The following is a 22,838-nucleotide window of genomic DNA, read 5'->3' as shown; positions in this document are numbered from 1 at the left end:
AAGCACAAGACGAAGCTGAAAAAAGTCCAAAGGTATGCCACTAGACTAGTCCCAGAACTAAGAGGCATGTGTTATGAGGAAAGGCTGCGGGAAATGCACCTTCCGACACTGGAAGACAGAAGAGTAAGGGGGGACATGATCACAACCTACAAAATCCTCAGAAGAATCGACCGGGTAAACAAGGATGAACTATTCAACACTGTTGGGACGCGAACAAGGGGACACAGGTGGAAGCTGAGTACCCAAATGAGCCATAGAGACGTTAGAAAGAACTTTTTCAGTTTCAGAGTAGTTAGTAAATGGAATGCACTAAAAAGTGATGTGATGGAGGCTGACTCCATACACAGTTTCAAATGTAGATATGATAGAGCCCAGTAGGCTCAGGAATCTGTACACCAGTTGATTGATGGTTGAGAGGCGGGACCAAAGAGCCAGAGCTCAACCCCCGCAAGCACAATTAGGTGAGTACAATTAGGTGAGTACACACACACACACACACACACACACACACACACACACACACACAAACAAACACACAAACAAACACACACACACACACACACACACACACACACACACACACACACACACACACACACACACACACACACACACACACACACACACACATCTGGATGTTAGAAAGGCTGTTGGTCCAGATGGGATCTCACCATGGGTACTGAAAGAGTGTGCAGAGGCACTTTGCCTGCCACTCTCCATAGTGTATAGTAAGTCACTAGAGACGGGAGACCTACCAGAAATATGGAAGACGGCGAATGTGGTCCCAATATACAAAAAGGGCGACAGACAAGAGGCACTGAACTACAGGCCAGTGTCCTTGACTTGTATAGCATGCAAGGTGATGGAGAAGATCGGGAGAAAAAACCTGGTAACACATCTGGAGAGAAGGGACTTCGTGACAAATCGCCAACATGGATTCAGGGAGGGTAAATCTTGCCTTACAGGCTTGATAGAATTCTACGATCAGGTGACACAGATTAAGCAAGAAAGAGAGGGCTGGGCGGACTGCATTTTCTTGGATTGTCGGAAAGCCTTTGACACAGTACCGCATAAGAGGCTGGTACAAAAGCTGGAGAGACAGGCAGGTGTAGCTGGTAAGGTGCTCCAGTGGATAAGGGAGTATCTAAGCAATAGGAAGCAGAGAGTTACGGTGAGGGGTGAGACCTCCGATTGGCGTGAAGTCACCAGTGGAGTCCCACAGGGCTCTGTACTCGGTCCTATCTTGTTTCTGATATATGTAAATGATCTCCCGGAGGGTATCGATTCATTTCTCTCAATGTTTGCGGACGATGCTAAAATTATGAGAAGGATTAAAACAGAAGAGGACTGTTTGAGGCTTCAAGAAGACCTAGACAAGCTGAAGGAATGGTCGAACAAATGGTTGTTAGAGTTTAACCCAACCAAATGTAATGTAATGAAGATAGGTGTAGGGAGCAGGAGGCCAGATACAAGGTATCATCTGGGAGAGGAAATTCTTCAGGAGTCAGAGAAGGAAAAAGACTTGGGGGTTGATATCACGCCAGACCTGTCTCCTGCAGCACATATCAAGCGGATAACATCAGCGGCATATGCCAGGCTGGCCAACATACGAATGGCATTCAGAAACTTGTGTAAAGAATCATTCAGAACTTTGTATACCACATATGTCAGGCCAATCCTGGAGTATGCAGCCCCAGCATGGAGTCCATATCTAGTCAAAGATAAGACTAAACTGGAAAAGGTTCAAAGGTTTGCCACCAGACTAGTACCCGAGCTGAGAGGTATGAGCTACGAGGAGAGACTACGGGAATTAAACCTCACTTCGCTGGAAGACAGAAGAGTTAGGGGGGACATGATCACCACATTCAAGATTCTGAAGGGGATTGATAGGGTAGATAAAGACAGTCTATTTAACACAAGGGGAACACACACAAGGGGACACAGGTGGAAACTGAGTGCCCAAATGAGCCACAGAGATATTAGAAAGAACTTTTTTAGTGTCAGAGTGGTTGACTAATGGAATGCATTAGGAAGTGATGTGGTGGAGGCTGACTCCATACACAGTTTCAAGTGTAGATATGACAGAGCCCGATAGGCTCATGAATCTGTACACCTGTTGATTGACGGTTGAGAGGCGGGACCAAAGAGCCAGAGCTCAACCCCCGCAAACACAACTAGGTGAGTACAACTAGGTGAGTACACACACACACACACACACACATACACACACACACACACACACACACACACACACACACACACACACACACACACACACACACACACACACACACACACACACGCACACACGCACACACACACGCACACACACACACACACAGACACACACATACACACACACACACACACACACACACACACACACACACACACACACACACACACACACACACACACACACACACACACACACACACACACAGGGAGTGCGGCACCACCCCCACATTCCACCCAACAGACACCCTACCTGCCCCAACCCCTGTCAGCCCCCCACTAAGTACCCACCTAAGGCACCCTCACCCCACCCACCCCTCTCCTCCCACTCACCCCCCTCCTCCCACTCCCCCTTCCCCCCAGGACCTCCCTTCTCCCCCATCCCCCAAGCCCTCCCTTCTTCCACATGCCCTTCCGTCTCTCCCACCCACAAGCCTTCCATTCTCCCCCACCCTCCTATGCTCCCCACTCTCCCCCACCCCACCTAAGCCTTCCCCTCTCCACCACTCCCCAAAACCCTCCCCTCTTCCTCAACCACCTCAGCCTTCCCTTTCCCCCCCTGCCCCCCAAGCCCTCCCCACTTTATTGCCCCCCCCAAACCCCCCTTTCTCCCCCATCCCCCCACCCCCCCAACCCTCCCCCTCTCACCAACCCCAACCCTCCCCCTCTCACCAACCCCAACCCACTCCCCCCTACCCTCCTCCTCCCCCCCTCACCCACTCCCCCTACCCTCCCCCTCCCCCCTAACCCCCCCCCCAAGCCCTTCCTCCTCCACCAGTCTCCCCATACCAGATGCTCCCACCTCCCGCTCACCCCAGACCCCACAGGTCCCCACCAGAGGAGAAGCAGAAGAGAGTTAGTTTCAGGGCAATGTACTCAAACATAAATGGGATCACAAGCAAGGCAAGTGAACTAAGGGAAAGAGCACAAGAAGTGAACCCAGATGTAATTGGACTCACTGAAACAAAACTCTCTGGAATCATAACGAATGCCGTGTTTCCCCAGGAGTACACAATAATAAGGAAAGAGTGGGAAGGTAGGGGAGGAGGTGGAGTGGCCCTACTCATGAGAAAGGAATGGAATTTTAAGGAGATGGCTATCCCGGGCTGTGAGGGTTTCAGAGACTACATAGCAGGAACCATGACAATGGGAGGACCAAGGATAGTAGTAGCAGTAATATATAATCCTCCACCAAATGACAGAAGACCCAGTCAAGAGTACGAAAGCAACAACATGGCAGTTAACACTATAATTGAGAGAGCAGCCTCTTCTGCCTGTAGAAATAGATCCCACCTGCTCATCATGGGGGACTTCAATCACGGCAGGATTGATTGGGAGAACAAGGAACCGCATGGAGGCGAGGATATGTGGAAAGCCAAACTACTGGAGGTGGCGACTAGATACTTCTTAACCCAGCATGTCAGTGAACCCACAAGGATGAGAGGAAATGACGAACCAGCGAGACTCGACCTGGTTTTCACCCTGAACGACTCTGACATAAGAGAAATCAGTTTTGAGGACCCAGTAGGAATGAGCGACCACAGTGTATTGGTGTTTAGTACCTGATTGAAGAAGGGTTATTGAACTCGAGGAGGGATACCGAAACCAAAAGGTTAGCATACCGAAAGGGAAACTATGAGGAGATAAGAAAATGCCTAGCAGATATAGCATGGGAAACAGAGCTCAGGGAAAAGACGGCCCAAGATATGTTGGAATACATCACGCAAAAATGCAAGGACGCAGCAAACAAGTTTGTCCCAGTCCAAAAGGAAAACAGTGAAATGAAGATGAGAAACCCATGGTTTAATCAGAGATGTAGGCTTGCTAAGCAGCAAAGTAAAAGGGCATGGAGAAACTATAGGAATAACAGGACACTGGAGAGCAGAGAAAGATACCAGAATGTCAGGATGAGAAGAGAGGCAGAAAGACAATACGAAAATGACATCGCAAGTGTGAGATTTTTTTCTTTGACAGGTTATCAAAAGAATTAAGTCCTATGGATGTTACGTTAATCGTAACTACCTGGCAAGAGAGGCAGACCTTAAACAGCAAGAGCTGCCAGTGGCAGATATTTAATCTTAAAGCCTAAGGTCATAGGACCGCGGGAGCAAACCGCCAGGCGAAACCACTCTGGTAACACCTGTCACTTAGGTCGCTGGCTCCTCCTAGTTAACAACTAATAAAGGGTAGCCGACGGATTCTCACTTCTTATTTATAGAAGTGTGGTGCTGTGCAATGGACTCGAGCTTTAGATACAGACTTAATATGAACATAAGCAGGCAAAGCGTTGCAGAACATAAAATGTGGGGCAGTAATATAGCAAGGTTTGACGTAAACGACCGTTTTCTATAACAAAACAATTTATTCACAAAACAAGACTAAAACTACTACAGAGTGAATTTACGTTACTTTACTGTCACTCCAGTGGCACATTAAAGAACAGCTAATCAACAGCCTGATGGACCCACGGTATCCTTATCCCGTCGTCGCTGACTGACTAATGACACTAACTGAACAAAGTGGTGCCCACTGGTGACGCAAGCTTGCAATCAATATTGTCACGGCTTCACGGTGACCAATACTATAATCACAAAAACTTGACTGGCGCTCGCTGCCCTCAACGAGGTACTAAATAACAAGGCGGTTAATCCAAGAATGATAACCCCTTATAAAAAATCTTACGTTAACACTTGTCTCTCAGGACAATCAAAAACAAAAGTTACTCTAATTGAATTTAAACAATTACGTTAATACATACGTGTCTCAACGGCACTTAAATGGCAGCAATAAATCGTAAATCAATTAATTACATCAACTTGAAAGTCAAGCATTCGGTGAGTAATTCCCAATTAATTACTGAATACAACAGCCTATTAATTCAGACGAGTATTGATAAAGCCTACTGTCTCTCAACTGACAGTTCTCTTCCGGTCTTACGACAAGATTACCTTAACGAGGATAGACTACTGTACCACACACAATGTTATGACACTCCGTGTAAACAATAACATCAACACCTGGTGAATTCACTAAGTGGCGGTTGCTAATTCTCTCTAATTAGCTACGAGTGCTTAATCACCCTGTCCGCAGACAGAGCTGATCAGTCCAACGAATTACAGCAGCTTAATTACAGCGCAATTGACTCCGATCATAACAGACCGTACACCCCTTACGTTAATCACTCAATTAACGACAACTCGTTAAATCGTTAACACTTCCGTTAGTCTTCACTTGACAATTCCTCCACTGCGTGAACTTCACTGTGACTGTTGCCTTTACACGTCTCTACGTTAATCACAACAATGTTCAACGAACAAGTGACCTCATTAAGTAAATCGTGACGCCCGGTGACGTTAACTGACTTTAATTCTCACGGAATCCTTCACAGTACACAACGCCTTCCACCAAGGACAACTTGTCTACGGTTTACACACGGTACAACACCGTACATCACAGTACAACACAGTACATCCTTGCCACTCACGGCAAAACTTGTAAATGACTTCCCCCAGTAAATTATCCACCAATAATTCACACTTTACCACAATACAACAGTAAAATTTATAACCAAGGGAAATCTCCCTGTTACTACTTTTCACTGTTGAAAAAGGGAATCAAATTACAGCGAATACATACGCGGCACATAGAAAAAATAGAAGCAAATAACTCACTTTACCTCAGAATGTGTCACTTGGTGTCCTCACACACGTCAAAATCACAGTTGGGCCCAACCTCAACTTGATGGCGGCAACAGGGTAGACTCACACGTCTCCAATTCCCATTCACCTCACCAGGTGGTCACAGGGGACAGAGGACAGACGGAACACTGGGGGCGAACCCAGCTTCAGAGTTTTATTACCCAAACGGAAACAGTGTACTTACATCAATCATGCGGGCCCGCAACCTTCTCGCACTCACACATACACACATCCAAATCACACTCCCTCTGCTGCTGCTGGATGATGACGTAGGCGTCCTCACTTCCTACACGTGGTCAGGTGGAGCACAGGGTCCTAGACCACGGGGTTAGCTCTACACACAGAGACCAGGATGGCGCAGGCACACCAGCTTAGGCAGGCCAGGGTGCGCGCACAACAGCAGGGATGCGGTACCACGAACCTTCCACTTGACACAGTACCCCAGGATACGACGGTACACGGTGTTACACGGTACACGAGACCCGAGACGGAGTCCTTCACTGTTCCTCAGAATTAAAACTTTTTAAGGTTTCTCTCATAACACTGAAACCTTCTCTAGCACGTCTCCCAGCAGTATCTTCAAGCACAGATACGATAGACGGCGGATGTCATTTTCGTAGCCCGATAATTAATGCCTCACTCAGTCCAGTCGCTCTAAGATGGCGTCCCACAATTACGCGGCTAGATGACAAGTTCACACGGTTCGGTACAAGCCCCTTTCCGATTACCGGATTCTTACGCACGGCACACGGAAAGATAGCAAGATGAATGGGGTGACTTGAGTAACGTTGCAGGCGGTATTTCCCGATGCTTGGCCTAGCACGGGAAATGTCGTCCTCAGGCAGCAACATTCTAGGTAAGAATGTCTTTTCCCCCCAACACTATGCCTGGGGTACCATGCGGTACCCCTCAGCGTCTTGGCCAATCACTGTTCAGCATTTCTGAGGCCCAAGCGCCTTAACCAATAGCGCACCTGCCCCATGACGCTACCCCCTCTCTCACGAGGTGGACACGTGATAGGGGGGGGGGGTGGTCTACGGCCGTTAACCCCCCATACCTCCCTCTCTACACTTGACTTGTACAAAACTTCCCTGAAATCAACTCCCTCCTGTAATTTCCTTCACAGACCTGATACAGCGAGCAGAATGACATCAATGGCTAGCAAATGTCATGGGCTGTCCAACGACACCCAACACGACTGTGGAAAAGTTATATTCAGAAAACTGAATCACGGTGCACATAACTGGTACACTATGCAATTTCGTACTTAATTCAGTGCACGAGAGTGCAAGAAAAATATGTCCCCTGACATCAAGCAAGGCAAAGACTCAGCCTAAATTGCTGCATAGCCACATCAGGAGAAAAACAACAGTAAAGGAACAGGTTATCAAATTAAGGATAGGGGCAGAAGGATTCACTACAAACGACAAGGAAGTGTGTGAGGAACTGAATAAGAAATTCCAAGAGGTCTTCACCTTAGAGCAAGGAGAAATCCCAGAGATGAGAGGGAATAGCTAACCAGAAATCACTGGAAGAGTTTGATATTACCAGCGGAGAAGTAAGGAAGTGTTTACTAGAATTGGATGTGACAAAGGCTATAGGCCCAGATGGAATCTCCCCTTGGATACTAAAGGAAGGAGCAGAAGAACTGTGCCTCCCGCTCTCCATGGTGTATAAGAATTCACTGGCAACAGGGGAACTGCGAGAAATTTGGAAAGCAGCTAACGTAGTCCCGATATACAAGAAAGGGGATAACAGGAGGCACTGAATTACAGACCAGTGTCCCTAACCTGCATACCATACAAGCTGATGGAGAAGATTGTGCGAAGAAAGCTAGTGGAGCACCTGGAGCGAAAGAACTTTGTAACACAGCATCAACATGGATTCAGGGATGGCAGGTCCTGCCTCACAGGGTTACTTGAATTCTACGACCAGGCAACAAAAATAAGGCAAGAAAGAGAAGGGTGGGCAGACTGCATATTTTTGCATTGTCAGAAAGCCTTTGATACAGTGCCACACAAGAGGCTAGTGAAAAAACTGGAGATGCAGGCTGGAGTGAAAGGGAAGGTACTCCGTTGGATACAGGAGTACCTAAGTAGCAGGAGACAACGAGTCAGTGTGAGGGGTGAGGTCTCGGATTGGCGAGACGTTACGAGTGGAGTACCGCAGGGGTCGGTCCTTGGACCTAATACTGTTTCTGATATATGTAAATGATCTTCCAGAGGGTAGAGAATCGTTTCTCTCAATGTTTGCCGATGATGCAAAAATTATGAGGAGGATTGAAACTGAGGACGATAGTAGGAGGCTACAAGATGACCTAGACAGACTGAGTGAATGATCCAACAAATGGCTGTTGAAGTTCAACCCGAGTAAATGCAAAGTAATGAAACTAGGTGGTGGAAATAGGAGGCCAAACACAGGATACAGAATAGGAGATGAAGTACTTAATGAAACGAACAGAGAGAAAGATCTAGGAGTTGATATCACACCAAACCTGTCTCCTGAAGCCCACATAAAAAGAATAACGTCTGCGGCATATGCGAGGCTGGCTAACATCAGAACAGCGTTCAGGAACCTGTGTAAGGAATCATTCAGAATCTTGTACACCACATATGTAAGACCAATCCTGGAGTATGTGGCCCCAGCATGGAGCCCGTACCGTGTCAAGCACAAGACGAAGCTGGAAAAAGTCCAAAGATATGCCACTAGGCTAGTCCCAGAACTAAGAGGCATGAGTTACGAGGAAAGGCTGCGGGAAATGCACCTTACGACACTGGAAGACAGAAGAGTAAGGGGAGACATGATCACAACCTACAAAATCCTCAGAGGAATCGACCGGGTAAACAAGGATAAACTATTCAACACTGGTGGGATGCGAACAAGGGGACACAGGTGGAAACTGAGTACCCACATGAGCCACAGAGACATTAGAAGGAACTTTTTCAGTGTCAGAGTAGTTAACGGATGGAATGCACTAGGCAGTGATGTGGTGGAGGCTGACTCCATACACAGTTTTATATGTAGATATGATAGAGCCCAGTAGGCTCAGGAATCTGTACACCAGTTGATTAACAGTTGAGAGGCGGGACCAAAGAGCCAAAGCTCAACCCCCGCAAGCACAAATAGGCGAGTACAAATAGGTGAGTACATACACAAACATACACACACATTCTTGTTTACCCTTGTTTCCATGGTAGAGCTAGGAATTATCTCCCCCAAAAAGGAACTAGGAAACAAAAGGCTGGCATACCGAAAGGGAAGTTATGAGATGAGAAGCTTCCTAAGGGAAATACCTTGGGACACAGACCTCAGAGCTAAGTCTGTACAAGATATGATGAACCATGTCACCCAAAAGTGTCAGGAGGCAGTAAGCAGATACATCCCGGGCCAAAAGGAAAAATCCGAGAAGCAAAAGAAGAATCCATGGTTTAATAGGGCATGTATGGAAGCAAAGAAACTAAACAAAAGGGCGTGGAGGAATTTCCGGAATATCAGAACACTGAAACCAGAGAGAGATACCAGAGAACCAGGAATGAGTATGTCAGGGTGAGAAGAGAAGCAGAGAAAAACTTATGAAAATGATATAGGCAAATAAAGTCAAGACCGAACCAAAGCCACTCCACAGTCACATCAGAAGGAAACAACAGTGAAAGAACAGGTAGTGAAACTTAGAACCGGCGTGGACAGGTATACAGAGAATGACAAAGAGTGTGTGTGAAGAACACAACAAGAGGTTCCAGGAGGTCTTCACAACAGAACAAGGTGAGGTCACTGCGCTAGGAGAAAGGGAAGTAAACCAGGCGGCTTTGGAAGGGTTCAAAATTACGAGAGAGGAGGGCAAGAGACACCAGCTGGATCTGGATGTTAGAAAGCCTGTTGGTCCAGACGGGATCTCGCAATGGGTACTGAAAGAGTGTGCAGAGGCACTTTGCCACTCTCCATAGTGTATAGTAGGTCACTGAAGACGGGAGACCTACCAGAAATATGGAAGTTGGCGAATGTGGTCCCAATATACAAAAAGAGGCGACAGGCAAGAGGCACTGAACTACAGGCCAGTGTCCTTGACTTGGATACCATGCAAGGTGATGGAGAAGATCGTGAGAAAAAAACTGGTATAACATCTGGAGAGAAGGAACTTCGTGACAAATCGCCAACAAGGATTCAGGGAGGGTAAATCTTGACCGACTGGCTTAATAGAATTTTACAACCAGGTGACAAAGATTAAGCAAGAAAGAGAAGGATGGGCGGACTGCATTTTCTTGGTTTGTCGGAAAGCCTTTGACACAGTACCGCATAAGAGGCTGGTACATAAGCTGGAGAGACAGGCAGGTGTAGCTGGTAAGGTGCTTCAGTGGATAACTGGAGTACCTAAGCAATAGCAAGCAGAGAGTTACTGTGAGGGGTGAGACCTCCAATAGGCGTGAAGTCACCAGTGGAGTCCCACATGGCTCTGTACTGGGTCCTATCTTGTTTCTGATATATGTAAAAGATCTCCCGGAGGGTATAGATTCATTTCTCTCAATGTTTGCGGACGATGCCAAAATTATGAGAAGGATTAAGACAGAAGAGGACTGTTTGAGGCTTCAAGAAGACCTAGACAAGATGAAGGAATGGTCGAACAAATGGTTGTTAGAGTTTAACCCAACCAAATGTAATGTAATGAAGCAACCTGTCCTCTTAAAAAGAACGTCACTTTTGGCCGTTTGCCTGTATGGGCCGAATATGGACGTAATTTGAAAATGGAAAAAAAAATTAATATAAATTTGGGATTTTTTTTTCAACAACAGTAAGTTAAGGGTCCTCTGATAGGCTAGGTGGACAGGAAATTCTCAAAGTTTCAAAATGGTATGAAAAACGTTAATGGAAAGTTTCCTTTTCAAAGCTTGCCGAGTAAGCCGGACGACTCAAACAGAAAGCGGGACAGTACGTCACTTTTGTGAGTCGATTTCATTTCAAATTACGTCTAAATTTGGCCATAACGCGCATACGAGCGAAAAGTGACGTTATTTTTATGAGGACGGGTTGAATGAAGATAGGTGTAGGGAGCAGGAGGCCAGATACAAGGTATCTTCTGGGAGAGGAAATTCTTCAGGAGTCAGAGAAAAAAAAAAAGACTTGGGGGTTGATATCACGCCAGACCTGTCTCCTGCAGCCCATATCAAGAGGATAACATCAGCGGCATATGCCAGGCTGGCCACCATACGAACGGCATTCAGAAACTTGTGTAAAGAATCATTCAGAACATTGTATACCACATATGTCAGGCCAATCCTGGAGTATGCAGCCCCAGCATGGAGTCCATACCTAGTCAAGGATAAGACTAAACTGGAAAAGGTTCAAAGGTTTGCCACCAGACTAGTACCCGAGCTGAGAGGTATGAGCTACGAGGAGAGACTACGGGAAATAAACCTCACTTCGCTGGAAGACAGAAGAGTTAGGGGCAGACATGATCACCACATTCAAGATTCTGAAGGGAATTGGTTGGGTAGATAAAGACAGGCTATTTAACACAAGGGGCACACGCACAAGGGGACACAGGTGGAAACTGAGTGCCCAAATGAGCCACAGAGATATTAGAAAGAACTTTTTCAGTGTCAGAGTAGTTAGTAAATGGAATGTATTAGGAAGTGATGTGGTGGAGGCTGACTCCATACACAGTTTCAAGTGTAGATTTGATAGAGCCCAATAGGCTCAGGAATCTGTACACCTGTTGATTGATAGTTGAGAGGCGGGACCAAAGAGCCAGAGCTCAACCTCCGCAAACACAACTAGGTGAGTACACACACACACACACAATAATATTTATTTGGTGTTGGATGTAATGGAGTGGACATGCTTTACATGTTGACCAATCCACACACTAGAAAATGAAGTGACGACGATGTTTCGGTCTATCCTGGACCATTCTCAAGTCGATTGTGCTTTACATTTCAAAAATGATATATATTTTGGGACAGCAGATAGCAGATTTTCTACATTACGTTACATTATGTGTTACAAGGTGTAAAAATCTGTCACACAGTAATAATTATTTTATGTTGAATGAAGTGGAGATGAAGATTGACTAGACACGCATAAATATCATTTAAAAAATGATATTTATTTTGGACAGCAGAAAGCTGATTTTACTCAATGCATTTTTTATGCTTTTTTGGTTTTAAAAGAATATTAGCTGGCTGAAAACCTACACTATTACACAGAGCGTATGCCTGATAGATGTATCAGCCTTGAGAGCACAGAATATTCTAAATCCAATGGCTCATGCACGCTTAGTCATCGGCTAGGCAGATGGCGCTGAAGTCGAGTGGAGTCGCCGATTCACCAATCAGAATGCGTGCTGCTGGAAGTGGTAGTTTGGTGATCGATGAAGATGGAGTGGCGACAGCGAGGAGGGGGAGGTGGAGAGCGAGTGTAGGGTACGTATACCCCCTGTAGAAACGTATTCTACTAAATGTGTACTACTCTTGATAGTAGTATCTAGATGTTGTAGATGTACTGAAGTAACATGATGAAGGAAAGAGCAGGTCAAATCTCTCTTGAAGGAGATTATCATCACAGCTCTACCCCGAAGCCTGCTCTTACCGGTTAAGTTACTTCAGTAGATGGTAGAGAGGTAGGAGTAGCTGTCTCTACCTCGTAGACTCTGGAGAGGGCGTCAGCTATGATGTTGTCCGAACCCTTGATGAAGAAAAAGCTCCAGATTAAAATTCTGCAAGTACAGAGCCCAGCGTAGAAGACGTTGATTGCTGAATTGGGCCTGTTGCAGGAACCGTAGGGGATTGTGGTCTGAGTAGATGGTAATAGACCAATTCCCCTGTAGGTAAGGTTCGAAATGTTGCAGATTCAGGATGATGGAGAGGAGTTCCTTTTCTATAGTGCTATAATTCTTTTGGTGGGGCTTCAATTTGTAGCTGTAGTAGCTGACAGGAAGAACCTCTTCGCCACGTTGTTGCATCAGGACGCCCCCGATGCCGGTACCACTGGCGTCGACATTGATGATGAAGAGCTTCGTAATATCTGGAGAGGCATGAATGGGATCAGAACATAGCAGAGATTTAAGTTGTTCAAAGGCAACGGTCTGTTGAATGGTCCAATGATACCGTTGCTTGGGGCTGGTCAGATTAATCAATGGTGTCGCTACCGTACTAAACATTTTCACAAACCTACGATAGTAAGATGCAAGGTCAAGGAAGCGCAGGAGCTGCTTCCTGGTTGTAGGTTGTGGGTAATGCTGAATTACTCGAGTGTGAATGGTTAAAGGAGCAATGCTGCCACTCACAATCACATGACCAAGATAACGCACTTTACCTTTAGCAAAGGTGGACTTGCCCAAGTTGATGGTAAGGCCGGCTGTGAGGAGATTGGAGAACAATCGTTGCAGCTGGAGCAGATGTTCGCTCCAGGTGTTAGTTGCCACAATGATGTCATCCAAGTAGGCGTAGGTGTGATCTAGGCCGTAGATGACGCGGTTGACAGCTCGCTGGAAGGTGGCCGGGGCGTTACACATTCCAAAAGGAAGGCGTTCATATCTGTACAGGCCAAAAGAAGTGGTGAAGGCAGATATTTCCTTAGCTCGCTCTGTCAGGCTGATTTGGTAATAGCCCTTTAACAAATCAATTTGGGTCAAATAATTAGCATCACCTACTGCTTCAAGGATATCATCTATGCGAGGTAAAAGGTAAGCATCCTTGACGGTCACAAGGTTCAGTTTCCTATAGTCAGTACATAGGCGTACTTTACCGTGCGGTTTCGGCACCAAGATGCAGGCTGAGGCCCAAGGGGACTCACAAGGGGTGGCCAGTCCATGATCCAGGAGGTACTGTACTTCAGCACGCATAACTTCCTCTTTGTACGGGCTGATACGGTAGAAGGGTTGACGAATCGGCCGAGTGTCAAGAAGCAGCTGAATGTCATGCTGAACCACATTACACACCTGGGGATCATCGCTGAACAACTTCTGATGTTCTTGAAGAACTTTGATGAGAGGAGCACTATTACAGTCCTGTAAATATTTAGGAAGATCAGTAAGGATTTCTGAGTTGGAAGGCACTGACTCAGAGTTAGTGCTTTCAGGAGTGCAGGGAAGGTCTCACTGTGGAGGTATGGATCTTTAAAAGTGGAGAGAAATATTAGCACAGTAGGGGGAATACCTTTATACTCCTTCAAAAGATTGACGTGGCACAACTGGGTCCTCCGCCGCCTATCTGGAATCTCAAGAACGTAGTTGTGGCTGTTTCTGCACTCCTTGATGCTGTAAAGTCCTGAAAACTTATTTTGCAATGGAGAACCAGGGATCGGAAAATATGCCAACACGAAGTCTCCTGTTTTAAATTTCCTGATTTTACTGCGTTGGTCAAAATGAGTCTTCATCCTATCTTGAGCTTTCAATAAATAATCAATAGCGAATTTACGTACTCTCTCTAGAATGAGTTTTAAGTTTTGAAGAAACCGAGCCACATACCTGGGTTTTGTCCATGATGATCAAGTTGGAAGGTTGCAGATCTTCGGCCAAGTCGTTGCCCAGGAAAAGTTGTAGCCCTTTCATGGGAAAAAGCTTTTCCCGGATGGCGACTTGGACTTCACCTTGCACGAAAAAACAATCCAAGTGGACTCTGGCGAGTGGATACGGAGTGGTAGCAGTGAGGTCAGTGATAAGGACCGTCTCCTCGGTGTAGGTGATGTTAGGCACAGCCGATTTCAAAATGATAGACTGAAGAGCAGCTGTGTCCCTCAAGATCTTCACTTTAGAACTTCCCTTCGACTCTGTTCTGTTGGCAGAGACAGTTCCAGGGTATAGGTGTTTGCTGAAGAGAGAAAGATCATTAACAGGAACATCAACATTCATCACAGGCTTACTGGACTTAGGAGAAGTCGGTTTGGGTTTAGGAGTTTCACTATAGACTTTGTACTGGGCTTTTCCACATTTATCTATAGTATGTCCATAGAGCTTGCAATACTTACAATATAATTGGGAGGTTGCTTGATGGGTACTCACTTTGTCATAATCAGGCCAAGATTTCTTACTGGAAGATGTGTCAGTTGTCAAGCTGTGTATAAGGCTGTAGGTGTCAGCCGACTTCGCACATCTGATGTAGTCGGTTTCCTCCCTATCCGCTAAGTGAAGACGGATGGAAGCAGGAATACGTAGAAAAAAAATCTTCGACTAGAATAAGGTTGACAAAGTCTGAAAATGTAGAAACATGGGCTGCTTCCAGCCATTTCATCAAATATATTTTCTTATCATTGGCAAATTCTAAATAGGTGGTAGCACTTGCCTTTAGATAATCACGGAATTTTCGTCTGTAGCTTTCGGTGGAGAGAAAGTAGGCGTCTAAAACTGCTTGCTTTAGGGTCTTGTAGTCACTTTCAGACGCTAAGGTACCGAGAGTAATCGCAGCTCTACCTGTGAGATGCACTCTGAGAAGTGTAGGCCAATGATCTTCAGGCCAGCTAAGTCTTTTAGCTAGGGCCTCAAAAGTAGTAAAAAACACATCTATCTCTGTCTCAACGAATGGTGGCATTAACTTACTTGCCAGGGAGACATTGAAGCTTACTGGAAGACTAGCTGTAGCTTGTTGGCGCTGAGTGTGGTGTGTAGTTTCTAAGTCAAGTTCTTGTCGACGGTATTCTAGAACACTATCAGCTTGCTTCTTATCGTGCTCACGTTGCATCTCCAGGTGACGTTTCCTTGCTTCAAGCTGTTCCCTCTCACGCTCACGTTGTAGGGCAGCCTCGCGTTCCTGTTTTTCCTTCTTTATCTGGAGAGCTTCTTTCTGTTGTTGTAGAGCTTTTTGCTGTTCACGCTCTATTTTCGCTAGTTCGAGCTTTAACTTCATGGCTGCCAGAGCATGCCGATCTGCAATAGAATAGTTTTCGTTAGAATCAGAGTCTATAATTCCTTCATCAAAGAGGTGGTCCAGGAAAATGTTGTGCAAGTCACTTTTGTTGGCTCCATGGGGGAACATCTAATTGATACTCAAGTGCTAAAATTTGTAATTCTGTTCTCTTGGCACGAATTAAGTTCCCTACTTCACTTGCTGGATCACTACGAAATGCTGGGAGACGAAACATTTTGAGATAGCAAATAAATGTACAGCGAATATACCTGTGATATTATAAGTGTCAGTAACAGGATGACGTGGCAACTGGTGACTATCCTGTGAAAATTCAATCGTTAATATAAAAACAATTAACGTTAATATTAGATGTTAAATAATTATTCAATCAAAATCGCAGGAAATCTTGTACCCGGCACTCGATATACGAGAATAAGGGCAAGAAAATCCTACTAAATAAATGAAACTGATAGTTTCAAAACAAATGAAACTTTTAATTGTTTCATAAATGAAAGGGTAGTCGAAGAATGTAGGGATACCTTGCCGGGTCTCTATAGGACAGAAGCAAGGGGTTTCCTAGTTAACTAGATGATACTTACAGAATTAGCGTTCTTTGTGCTCTGAAAAAGAAAGCCAATTCCCTACCTGAGTAAATATCATAATCTCTGACCGATGTGTAGGAGTGCGAGTGTCAACTGGTGACAAGAACTGCTGTTGAGGTCCCAACTCAACAGCGTAGTCCGTGCTAGAGGAACTATGGCCCTCGTTATCCTCTTTCGGTCGGATTGCAGAAGATAGGGTACGTGGCCCGAAGACAAACCAAAGTACCAAAATGATGATCTGCCGTAATTGAAAAATATTCTAGGGACGAAAAAGGTGGACTACACGAGTAATAACACTGAGGGATGAACGATCAATTAAGAGCGTGACTGAGGCCTCCAGTCACCACGTAATCCACAGTTATCCAACACTCACCATATGTAACCCTCGGAATGCACAAAATACACAGCACCATATGAATATTAAGAGTTATGAAAATATTTTAAAGCAACTGTATCAAGGCCAAGTACGCTTACCACAAATTGATGTTCTAGTATCAGTACCTGAGTGAGGCTCCCATTAAATGTGATGGAAATAAATGTAGGTGTAAGGCAGTCCTCCCAATGGCTGGTGTCAATGCCAATCACATTTACAAAAAAAAAGAGAAAAAAAAGTTGACGGCGTGGCTGTTACCTCCTATGGTCAAGTAAAAGGGAAAAACATGCAAAACAAATCGTATGAACAATGAAACATTAAATGACTTGAAAACAAATATCAACAAAGATAATCCCTTGGCTATGTACAGTGCGAATAAACAAAATTACAAAGTCAAAAAATAATATAAAATAAAACAATGGTTACTCTACTCTACAAGACAAAAAATGAATTAATAGGTGCTGAGAATATTGGCTGGCTGAAATCCTCCACTATTACACAGAGCGTATGCTAGATAGATGTATCAGCCTTGAGAGCACAGAATATTTTAAATCCAATGGCTCATGCACGCTTAGTCATTGGCTATGCAGATGGCGCTGAAGTCGAGTGGAGTCGCTGATTCACCAATCAGAAGCGTGCTGGCTGGAAGTGGTAGTTTGGTGATCGACGAAGGTGGAGTGGTGACAGCAAGGAGGGGGAGGTGGAGAGCAAGTGTAGGGTACGTATACCCCCTGTAGAAACGTATTCTACTAACTGTGTACTACTCTTGATTGTAGTGTCTAGATGTTGTAGATGTACTGAAGTAACATGATGAAGGAAAGAGCAGGCCAAATCTTTCTTGAAGGAGATTATCGTCACAGTACCTATACCAAACCTAATTCGAGGAAAAGATCCTGGGTAGGATGTTTGTTTCAAAACACTCCATGTACAAATTGCTTAAAACAGGGGAGAGGGGATTACCCATCGCCATGCCAAATGTTTGTTTATAAAATGAATCATTAAAGTAGAAATAATTATCTTTAATGAACAATTTTATGAGTTCAACAATGGTGTTAAAGTTATATTATATTTAGGGAGTAGATCCCGTAAGAATGCCAACAGGTCATCAACAAGAACTCTTGTGAACAGAACCATCACATCAATACTCACAAATTTAAAATCATAATTTTATTCAAACAAGAAAACTTGTTAACCAAGTCCAAGTTGTTTGTTATGTGTGAGTTGGAAATGGAACCTACTACTAGAGACAAGACTTGGACAAGCCATTTGGAAAGTCTATATGCTACAGATCAAACAAAACTAATAATAGATCTTGCAGGATTATTGGGGTTGTGTGTTTTAATAAGACCAAATAGAAATGGTAGGGATAGGGAACGACTTAAAAATTTAGGAATCAACTCCTTATCGTTCTTGAGCAAGGTTTCAAGAGTTTTGTTAAAATATGCAATAACTTCTTAAATTGAATCTCTATTAACAGGAAAGAAAGTGTTTCCGTCTTCCAACAGCAGATTAATTTTTTAGACGAAGTCTTCCTTGTCCATGATGACAAGAGCATTGGACTTATCAGACTTAGTGATATGTAGAGAGTTATCTTTTTTGAGGGTTTTGAACGCACGAATCAACCTCTCTGGACAATGACGAACAGTACTCAGTTTTTTTACTTCATAGGTTTCCATCTTCATTCTACTTTGCTCTGATAAAGACGAATTAAGCCGAAAACGCATTTAGAATTGTCTGTTTTTCACGTGTGGTTTTTCTGCATACTTCGATCAGTGTTTAGTGATCGTTGTTACATATTAAATATATATATGTTGTACCTAGTAGCCAGAATGCAGTTCTTGGCTTATTATGCAAGGCCCGGTTTGTGTAATAAGCCAATTTTTCCAGAATTTCAATATTTTTCTCATTTTTGTCTTAAGAAATGATAAAGCTATTCATTTCATTATATATGAGCTAATTTTTTTTATTTTAGTTAAAACTAACGTAGATTTGTGACTGAACCTAACCAACCCTACCTAACCTAACCTAACCTATCTATTTTTGAAAATAAAGAAAATCACTCGGCCTATTAGGCAAATCGAGCCTTGCATAGTAGGCCGAGAAGTGCGTTCTGGCTACTAGGTACGACATTATATATATATATATATATATATATATATATATATATATATATATATATATATATATATATATATATATATATATATATATATATATATATACATAAATATATATATATATATATATATATATATATATATATATATATATATATATATATATATATATATATATATATATATATATATATTAGTATATTTTGGTAGCAGTCTTTCCTGTAGACATATATTATTAAATATGACCGAAAAGTAAGATTAATAATTCTAACACGAATTTTCTCAATCTTTCGTACATTACGCTTCACTGTTGGAGGTAAATCAAAAATCACTTCTCCAAAATTCATTTTTATTTCTAGTCTGACGCGACACGGGCGCGTTTCGTAAAACTTATTACATTTTCAAAGACTTCACAAATACACAATTGATTAGAACTTGCGTTTCTTTGATTTTATATCTACATTTTTGAGTGAGGTGGGAAGGATGATGTGGCATTAACACAAGACAGAACACTAGGGGATATTAATAGGGTATTAAAAGTATCAACACAAGACAGAACAGAAACAATGGTATTGAATAGAAGTGTTTGTAGAAAGCCTATTGGTCCATATTTCTTGATGCTTCTATATTGGAGCGGAGTCTTGAGGTGGGTAGAATATAGTTGTGCAATAATTGGCTGTTGATTGCTGGTGTTGACTTCTTGATGTGTAGTGCCTCGCAAACGTCAAGCCGCCTGCTATCGCTGTATCTATCGATGATTTCTGTGTTGTTTACTAGGATTTCTCTGGCGATGGTTTGGTTATGGGAAGAGATTATATGTTCCTTAATGGAGCCCTGTTGCTTATGCATCGTTAAACGCCTAGAAAGAGATGTTGTTGTCTTGCCTATATACTGGGTTTTTTGGAGCTTACAGTCCCCAAGTGGGCATTTGAAGGCATAGACGACGTTAGTCTCTTTTAAAGCGTTCTGTTTTGTGTCTGGAGAGTTTCTCATGAGTAGGCTGGCCGTTTTTCTGGTTTTATAGTAAATCGTCAGTTGTATCCTCTGATTTTTGTCTGTAGGGATAACGTTTCTATTAACAATATCTTTCAGGACCCTTTCCTCCGTTTTATGAGCTGTGGAAAAGAAGTTCCTGTAAAATAGTCTAATAGGGGGTATAGGTGTTGTGTTAGTTGTCTCTTCGGAGGTTGCATGGCTTTTCACTTTCCTTCTTATGATGTCTTCGATGAAACCATTGGGGAAGCCGTTATTGACTAGGACCTGCCTTACCCTACAGAGTTCTTCGTCGACTTGCTTCCATTCTGAGCTGTGGCTGAGAGCACGGTCGACGTATGCGTTAACAACACTATGCTCTCAGCCACAGCTCAGAATGGAAGCAAGTCGACGAAGAACTCTGTAGGGTAAGGCAGGTCCTAGTCAATAACGGCTTCCCCAATGGTTTCATCGAAGACATCATAAGAAGGAAAGTGAAAAGCCATGCAACCTCCGAAGAGACAACTAACACAACACCTATACCCCCTATTAGACTATTTTACAGGAACTTCTTTTCCACAGCTCATAAAACGGAGGAAAGGGTCCTGAAAGATATTGTTAATAGAAACGTTATCCCTACAGACAAAAATCAGAGGATACAACTGACGATTTACTATAAAACCAGAAAAACGGCCAGCCTACTCATGAGAAACTCTCCAGACACAAAACAGAACGCTTTAAAAGAGACTAACGACGTCTATGCCTTCAAATGCCCACTTGGGGACTGTAAGCTCCAAAAAACCCAGTATATAGGCAAGACAACAACATCTCTTTCTAGGCGTTTAACGATGCATAAGCAACAGGGCTCCATTAAGGAACATATAATCTCTTCCCATAACCAAACCATCGCCAGAGAAATCCTAGTAAACAACACAGAAATCATCGATAGATACAGCGATAGCAGGCGGCTTGACGTTTGCGAGGCACTACACATCAAGAAGTCAACACCAGCAATCAACAGCCAATTATTGCACAACTATATTCTACCCACCTCAAGACTCCGCTCCAATATAGAAGCATCAAGAAATATGGACCAATAGGCTTTCTACAAACACTTCTATTCAATACCATTGTTTCTGTTCTGTCTTGTGTTGATACTTTTAATACCCTATTAATATCCCCTAGTGTTCTGTCTTGTGTTAATGCCACATCATCCTTCCCACCTCACTCAAATGTAGATATAAAATCAGAGAAACGCAAGTTCTAATCAGTTGTGTATTTGTGAAGTCTTTGAAAATGTAATAAGTTTTACGAAACGCGCCCGTGTCGCGTCAGACTAGAAATAAAAATGAATTTTGGAGAAGTGATTTTTGATTTACCTCCAACAGTGAAGCGTAATGTACGAAAGATTGAGAAAATTCGTGTTAGAATTATTAATCTTACTTTTTCGGTCATATTTAATAATATATATATATATATATATATATATATATATATATATATATATATATATATATATATATATATATATATATATATATATATATATATATATATATATATATATATATATATATATATATATATATATATATATATATATATATATATATATATATATATATGTCGTACCCAGTAGCCAGAACGCACTTCTCGGCCTACTATGCAAGGCCCGATTCGCCTAATAAGTTAAGTTTTCATGAAATAATGTTTTTTCGACGACCTAACCTACGTAACCTAACCTAACCTAACTTTTTCAGCTACCTAACCTAACCTAACCTATAGAGATAGGTTAGGTTAGGTTCGGTAGGGTTGGTTAGGTTCGGTCATATATCTACGTTAATTTTAACTCGAATAAAAAAAATTGACTTCATACATAATAAAATGGGTAGCTTTATCATTTAATAAGAAAAAAATTTGAGAAAATATATTAATTCTGGAAAACTTGGCCAATTAGGCAAATCGGGCCTTGCATAGTAGGCTGAAAGTGCGTTCTGGCTACTAGGTACGACATATATATATATATATATATATATATATATATATATATATATATATATATATATATATATATATATATATATATATATATATAAATATGCAAACAAGCCTGAATGGTCCCCAGGACTATATACAACTGAAAACTCACACCCCAGAAGTGACTCGAACCCATACTCCCAAAACTGGTATGTACAGGGACGCCTTAATCCGCTTGACCATCACGACCGGACATAAGGAAGTGATAGCCGAGGCTATATGAACCACTTCCCCGCCGGCACTCGGATGGTAATCTTGGGCATAGCATTTTATCAAATCACCTCATTCTTTGGGGCACACGTGAGGAACACAAATGCAAACAAGCCTGAATGGTCCCCAGGACTATATACAACTGAAAACTCACACCCCAGAAGTGACTCGAACCCATACTCCCAAAACTGGTATGTACAGGGACGCCTTAATCCGCTTGACCATCACGACCGGACATAAGGAAGTGATAGCCGAGGCTATATGAACCACTTCCCCGCCGGCACTCGGATGGTAATCTTGGGCATAGCATTTTATCAAATCACCTCATTCTTTGGGGCACACGTGAGGAACACAAATGCAAACAAGCCTGAATGGTCCCCAGGACTATATACAACTGAAAACTCACACCCCAGAAGTGACTCGAACCCATACTCCCAAAACTGGTATGTACAGGGACGCCTTAATCCGCTTGACCATCACGACCGGACATAAGGAAGTGATAGCCGAGGCTATATGAACCACTTCCCCGCCGGCACTCGGATGGTAATCTTGGGCATAGCATTTTATCAAATCACCTCATTCTTTGGGGCACACGTGAGGAACACAAATGCAAACAAGCCTGAATGGTCCCCAGGACTATATACAACTGAAAACTCACACCCCAGAAGTGACTCGAACCCATACTCCCAAAACTGGTATGTACAGGGACGCCTTAATCCGCTTGACCATCACGACCGGACATAAGGAAGTGATAGCCG

This window comes from Procambarus clarkii, chromosome 2 (genome assembly GCF_040958095.1).
Source record: "Procambarus clarkii isolate CNS0578487 chromosome 2, FALCON_Pclarkii_2.0, whole genome shotgun sequence".
Taxonomy (NCBI): domain Eukaryota; kingdom Metazoa; phylum Arthropoda; class Malacostraca; order Decapoda; family Cambaridae; genus Procambarus; species Procambarus clarkii.
The sequence above is the reverse complement of the archived record's forward strand: the minus strand, read 5'-3'. Positions refer to the sequence as shown.